The sequence below is a fragment of the Beta vulgaris genome, chromosome 1, assembly GCF_026745355.1.
Source record: "Beta vulgaris subsp. vulgaris cultivar EL10 chromosome 1, EL10.2, whole genome shotgun sequence".
Lineage (NCBI taxonomy): Eukaryota > Viridiplantae > Streptophyta > Magnoliopsida > Caryophyllales > Amaranthaceae > Beta > Beta vulgaris.
The window spans coordinates 33,006,993-33,014,346 of NC_079202.1; positions in this window are offsets into that span (position 1 = coordinate 33,006,993).

Genomic DNA, 7,354 nt, shown 5'->3' on the forward strand with positions numbered 1-7,354 from the left:
TTTTGGCCGGCGCGCTTCGCACTTGAATGCATCTGGTGCGGCAACATTGCGCACACGCGACCTCAGACAGTAAGCAAAACTCATGCGCACAGAAGCAGATACGCGTAGCGCATCCTCAAATTTTATTGGGTTTCTTTCGTTTTGCCTATAAGTATATCTCATTTTCACTCGATCTTCGACAGACTTTCCTACGACACTTCGACATGCTTTCGTATACAATTTCAACTACTAAATACACTCCAAACACTTCAAACATACAATCACACACTCAAACTCCATCAATTTCTATTATAGCTTCAAGATTGCTCCTCATGTGAACTGTTATTCAAGACTGGGGCGACAAAGGTATGAGGGAGAATTCCAATTTAATTATTATCTTACTAACTATCTACTTATCTTGATGTAGATCCTTAAAGGATTTTTGCCTCTTGTATATTCTATACCTCTAATCTTTTCTTTCATTTTTTATATTTTATTATAATATCATATGCATGTTGTATGTTTTAATGCTTTCGTTACGTCACATGTTTATTTTTGCTAATTACAAGACCTAAACAATTGTCCTAATGCTAGATTTAGAAAAATTGGACAATTGGATTAGGTTTCCTATAATTTGATTAAATAACATGTCACCAAAAAATTATCTTTTGTGTTTAATAAACCAACCTAGATTAATTTTCAGATTACATGAACTTATATCTTGGTTACTTAATTGCGTAAACTAGACATGGATTGTATTAAGTAGAAATCAATAATGGGCGAATTTAATTCCTGATCATATTCTTACTCTTACTCTCTGAACTTAATCTTTGGTTTATTGACCAATTATGAAGTCATGACGAGATTTCTACATTAAATAAATCCCTAAGTTATCCATATGATTCCCCAATATCCAATTAGGTTCATGAGTCTTCCTTTAAAGACTTGTTGAAAACGTATTTAGTAAAAAACAAAAAACTTTCTATAATGAGGTAGTCAAATACACGTTCATCCCACGTGCGCAATAAAAGCATACCAACACTAAGTAATAATGATGCCATTGTTCTTATAAATGATGTTTCCTCCATAACAAATTAGATGTTACACTTTCTATATATGACTGTAACAAAATATATGTTACACTTCCTTTTTAGGCAACCATCTCTCTCTATCTCTCTCCTATTACATGGGTCCCCTTTTTTCTTTCTCTCTATATCTCTCCTCTTCAAAAAATTGTCTATAAAAATGTGTTTTGAAAAGTGTAACATATATTTTGTTACGAGAAAGTTTTAGTTTTATGTAATAAAATTCATTCTCATGTATATATATATATATATATATATATATATATATATATATATATATATATATATATATATAAGGAAAGAAAAACTTAGACAGACCCCTTTAATCAGGAGGTCGGCCTAAAACATCCTTACGGATGATAAGAGAGAAATCAACATCAAAAGGAGGAAAACATGCGAAGAGATGCAGTGGCCTTGGTTAGCCATATAATCCGCCGCTCTATTAGCCTCCCTGAAGACGTGGAAAACTTGGACACTTACAAAATCCTGAAGCTCCAAACCTACATCACAAATAATATTAGCAATTTCCCAAGGAACACACCAAAGCTTTTTTTCAGAGTATTGATGACCGCTAAATTATCCCCCTCTGTAATCCCCCACAATTTTAAAGAATTTTCATAAATATATTATAGTATTTATGTAGTTATATTTAAATCCAAATGAATTTGGGAAATAATTTGACTTTTAAAAGGGTTGACTATTTTAAAAGTCAACTAAAATTATTTTTCATAGCTTAATAAAATTTGAAATATTTTAATTAAGCATATTTTAATAAGAGTTTTAAATATTAGAAGAATATTGAAAAGGAAGTTTAATGGAATCGAAAGTCCAAAAACTAATAAAAAGGGAAAGAGTCGTTTGATGACTAAAGTCTTTTTTTTTTTTGATTAGGAAATTAAGTCAGCCCAAGGGCTAACCCCTACCAAGGCTACTAGCCTTGTAGGAACTACCAGCACATTGGCTGGTAAAGCATGCAAAGCATGCTAAGGAAATACCCCAACATAATGCTGGGGGTAAGGATCGAACCCCTGACCTTAAGGATCAGAGGGGAGTGCTCTACCACATGAGCTAGCTCCTCATCCTTTGATGACTAAAGTCTTAATTAGCCCATCTTAGTAGCGATCAAGTTTCATTAATTAAAATCCCTTTTCCTATGCCCACAAGTAAAAGCCTTTATATAAATATCCTAAAAACCCAATTATTTCACCCTAACACTTATTTTCTCCCAAACCTCACGTGATTCTCCTTCTCCCTCTACTCGACTTTTCTCTCTCCTCTTCGTGCGCCATTGACGTCCTTTTTCCTCTCAAAGATTTTTTTCTTCTTCTCCAAGTAACGTTTCTTGTTCAACAAGAAACGTCACAACTCCCTCTCAAGAACCGAAAAACCACCGCCAGGTCCCTTGTTTGTGGCTGTTGTGCTGCCGGCTCTTTGTTCCTTCCATTATTGTGGTTGTTTTCTTTCTTCCTTCCTAAGATTCCATTAAAGTACTAGTTTTTATGTTATTTTATTAGTATTTATCATATTTGCAAATTAAATTACTGTTTTATATGCACATATATTTTCGGTAATCATGAATATTATTATAATAAATTTCAGATTTATTATGTTAAGTTTATTTTAGTTTTAATCATGAAATTTATAATTTTTAGGGTTTTTAATTGCTAGAAACTATATATATAAAGTATAAATCATGAGATTAAATATTATAAATGCTGTAATTTCAGAAAATAAGTATTTAGAGAGTTTTAAAGGATTTTTAATCACTAGAATAGTTGTACTATACTAGGGATTTAAAATAACGAAAGCTTGGTACATAAAAACGATTTTAAAACACGTTTAAGGGGGTTTTGATCGTTTTAAAGTTGCTGTAATTTTTAGTTCGAGATATTCATTTTCATTACTTTATTTTCTAGGCGGAGATTTCGTTGTAGGAGACTTTTAGCGAGTAAAAGAGGCCTACCGATTGGAATATACAAGGTACGTACATCGTCTACGTGCTATGTGATTTAGAAGCATGCTCTAAGAGTATTTTGTTTATTAGTATCATGTATAGGACTCTATTTGTTCATATATATGATTACTGGAATTATTTTTACATGTTATATGCCTATGTGCTACATGTGATCTAGAAGTGATTATGATTATAAATGTTTGTATAGAAGGTTGATGCAAGCAGGATAAGTCAGGTTTATGTATTAATTTGTGAGTGGATTAATATAAGTTAAAGTGAATCATGTCTTACATGTATTCTTTGAGTATTATTATTATCTTATAAGGACCGTGGACCTTATCTGGTAAGTTACAAGTTCTACCTATATAAAGGTAAAGTTTATTGTTGGCTAGGTTCAACAAGTAAGTTGGTAAAGGTTAAAAAGGAGGTTAAAGAGTCTTGGTTGATGAGTTGTGATCACTTGTATGTTAATCCAAAGATAAAAGAGATTCTGTTATGATTGTTTGAGTATTAGTTATGGGTTGCTTGTTTGATGTGTCAACACAAGTAATAAAATATATTTAACGTAAAGTGAAACGAGAATAAGTTATAGACTTTAGACTGGTGCACGTCTAGAGTTGGACAATAAGGGTTGGAGTACATGGTGGTAGCCCATGGCTTTTCTAGGAATGGATTGATCACCATCCCTCTTTCAGTTCAAAGGTTCCTCGATATCGCAGGTAATTTTTGGAATATGTGGTAGCTCCCGTATTTCATATTTTTAGATAAGTCAACTCGTCCAATAACTATTCCATTTAAAGAAAGAAATAATATTTAGAGTCTAGTTCAGTAAATTTGTCTGCAGATTATTTTATGTTATGCCATTATTTATCCCTGTATGTTATTGTTGTAGTATAATGTTACGATTATTTATGTCTGATATGTAGTACTCAGCTTTGCTGATTACGTGCTTGTCTGTGTGTGTGATCATGACTTTGCCTATTGATCCTGTGATGATCCTTCGGGTGAGCAGAGTCGAGAAAGCATTGACATTTCAGGTTCGCAGATGCATCTCATTGGGAATCTGGAATGGAGAGACTCATTGTATTACTAGGACAATTTAAGTTGCTTTCGTAGGAACATGTGTTTTCAGACATTAGTTTTTAAGTTGGTGTGTTTTAGTTTCAAATATTGTTATTGATCTCATAAGTTTTAATAAAGTTGTTTTTAGTAAGTTGTTTTCCGCTGCAAAATTCTGAGTAAGCCGAAACGTTATCACACGGGTGATAATGCCTGGGTAATTCTCTAAGGTTTATTATAAAAGCATTTTCTAGAAAGAGAGAATGATCGGGGTGTTACAAAGTGGTATCTGGGAGGTTTAGGTTAGTTTAAGACTTATAGGCGCCTAACTAACTAGCTTACTAAGTGATTTTAGCTTACTAAGTTACCTAGCTTATTAGTTATTTGAAGGAAACCTTAGTATTGCTCCTATGTTTTCATTTCGAAAGTTGGACATAAAATATTTTTATAGAACCATAAATTTTTTTATTAACCGAAAATTATTTTTTTTTCCGGATATTTGAGGGTTCGGAATTTTTTTTTTCGGGAAATACAAGCGTTTGAAATTTTTTTCGAATATATTAAGTCCGAAATTTTTTTTTCCCCTTTCGAGTTGAATTGTTTTTTCGAGTGTCCTTGGGTCCGAAATTTTTCTTTTACTCGAAAAATTATTTTTTTGCAGGCACTTAAGTAATAGTATTTATAAAAGTGTCTGCATTATATTTCATGCCTTTAAGGTTTATATTACTGTATTGTGAGAGTGGGTAGTATAAGAAAGGCATATAGGATAGAAATATTATATGCCTGCATTAAAAAGTTAGTTCAACATCATTATTATTTTCTTCCCTGCAAATAAGTGCATTATTATTTTCTTCCTTGCAAATAAGTGCATTATTATTATACTTCCCTGCTAATGATGGATGAATATTTTTTTTTCTTCCCTGCTAACTGTTTATAATTCTTACCTGCAAAGTGTATATTTACATGCCTTTTTTTTGTTTACCTCTTGTTATTTGTGGGAAACGCTTAGAGAGAGTGCTAAACCTTCTGGTTTATTGTGTTGTAGCTCTACGAATATGCTGCTAATCTAGGAAACTATTTTAACCCCATCGTTCTGACGACGATGAAGCCGCGACGATTTCATGCACCATTGACCATAGAGAGTATGAAGACCTGCATTGACGATGCGTTGTATTTTGAGGAAAATATTGCTAGGGATGATGAAGTCATCATAGAAATGGACCATGCTAGAGGTATCACTAGGGAGGATATTATATGCATGTTTAGGTATGAATCTGAACCTGAAGAGGACGAAGACACATACCATTAGAAGTCTAAGATCAGAGGAAATTCATCGATTATTATGAGGACAAGAAGAGGATGAAGCTAGTGATGAAACCTTCATACCTGAGAAATATGAAGAGCTAAGGATAAGATGGCAATGTAGTGCCATAGGTTATATTATACTTATATACTTTTTTTTTATATATATAAGATTACATAAGATTTAGTTATAAGAATAATGTTGGATGTTGCCAACAAGACAAAGGTGTTTTATAGATTATCATTTTAGGAAAAATATAGATACTATTATGTTTTTTTTATTTCACATTTTTTTCCCTTCTATGGAAGAATAAAATATTATTTATTTTATTGGGAGTAAGAATTTATTTTGGGCACGTGATGGGAATTTTTTTTATATTCTATTTTCATTATGTGATTATATTTTTCTTGCTCAATTCCATTTCATGTTGATATGAATTATTTACGTGAACAATTATGTGGTTATTAGAGAACACTTCATGTTGAAACTTAGTGAAATTGTTTGTTGATGCGATCTTTAATGATCAAATCAAATGTTGCCTTTTTAGATGACTATGTAAGTTTTCTGGAACCTAAGTAGAGTGATATTACTTTCAGGTCCCGGAGTAGAATGGCTAACAAACTGAACTAGCTGATGCTATTCGCCTCTTGGCGGAGAAACTGAATCAGGACAAGGTCGAACGTCCAGAGACTGCTGAGAGATGTTCGAAAGACTGGCCAAAGTGAAACCACCTTACTTTAAGGGACAATCTGACCCTACCTTCCTAGAGAACTGGATTAGGGAATTTGAGAAATTATTTGATAGTAATTGCCCTGCTAATATGAGAGTAGGCAGGCTGTTTATATAAAGGATGAGGCTGATTTGGTGGAGAGAAAATGGGGCTAGATTGAGTGCTGCTGAGGGATTCAATTGGGAAGCCTTTGTGTTGTTGAGGGAAAGTTTTACCCTGCCTTCATGAGAAACAGAAAGCTAAGAGTTTCAACCTTAGAATGGGTAGTATGACTATTTCTGAATATTATAGAAATTCATAACCCTGTCTAGGTTTGCACCTGAGGTGGTAGCTACTGAGGAGCTTAAGGCTCAGAGGTCCGAACAAGGGTTGACTAATGAAATCCAGTTGGGATTAGGGGTGAAACCTTTACATCTTTAGATGTGGTGTATGGGAGAGCTTCACATATATATGGGTTGCAACAAGGAGGATAAGAGGAATGGGAATAGTTGGAAAAGAGAAAAGAGGTTAGTACTGGGGAAACCAAGGAATTTAAGAAAAACCGGAATGGAATGGGAATTTCCAAGGAAGGAAAACCAGGATAGTCAGGGAACCTGAGAGGTGATCATTGCAAGTTTGTGACAAAAACCATCCTGGGAAGACTGTAAGGGAGAGTTAGTGACCTGTAATTATTGCCAGAAGAAGGGTCATAGGAGTATGAGTGCTTCTCCAAGCACGGAAAGATCTGAAGAATCAGGGAAATATAATCAGGCTAGATCAGGGTCCAATCAAAGGGAACCAGGGTCCTAAGCCTGGAGGTCAGAATAACCAAGGAAAATAGTAGGCCTGCTAATAGAATCCTACCCAGAAAAACCTGCAGGAAAAGTGTTCGTGATGAGTCTAACGAAGCAGAGAGGTCTGCTGATGTGGTAATGGTAATTTCTCTATTAATTCAGTTTTGTTAAAACGTTATTTGATTCGGGGGCGACTTATTCTTTTATTGTCTTCTGTCTAAAGAGTCTGGGTTAGTAGTATATGATCAATTGACTTGTCTATTAGTATTCCTACTGGGGAAGTCGTTAAGTGTACTAAGTTGTTCAAGAACACTGCCTTTGAAGATAGGAGGGATGTCTTTCCATCCGATTAATCGAGTTTAACTTAGGAGACTTAGATGTGATTCTTGGGATGAACTGGTTGAGTCTTACAAGGCCAGGACTTGATTGTGAAGTTAAAAGTAGTGTTGAGAAACTCTTCGGGAAAATTGA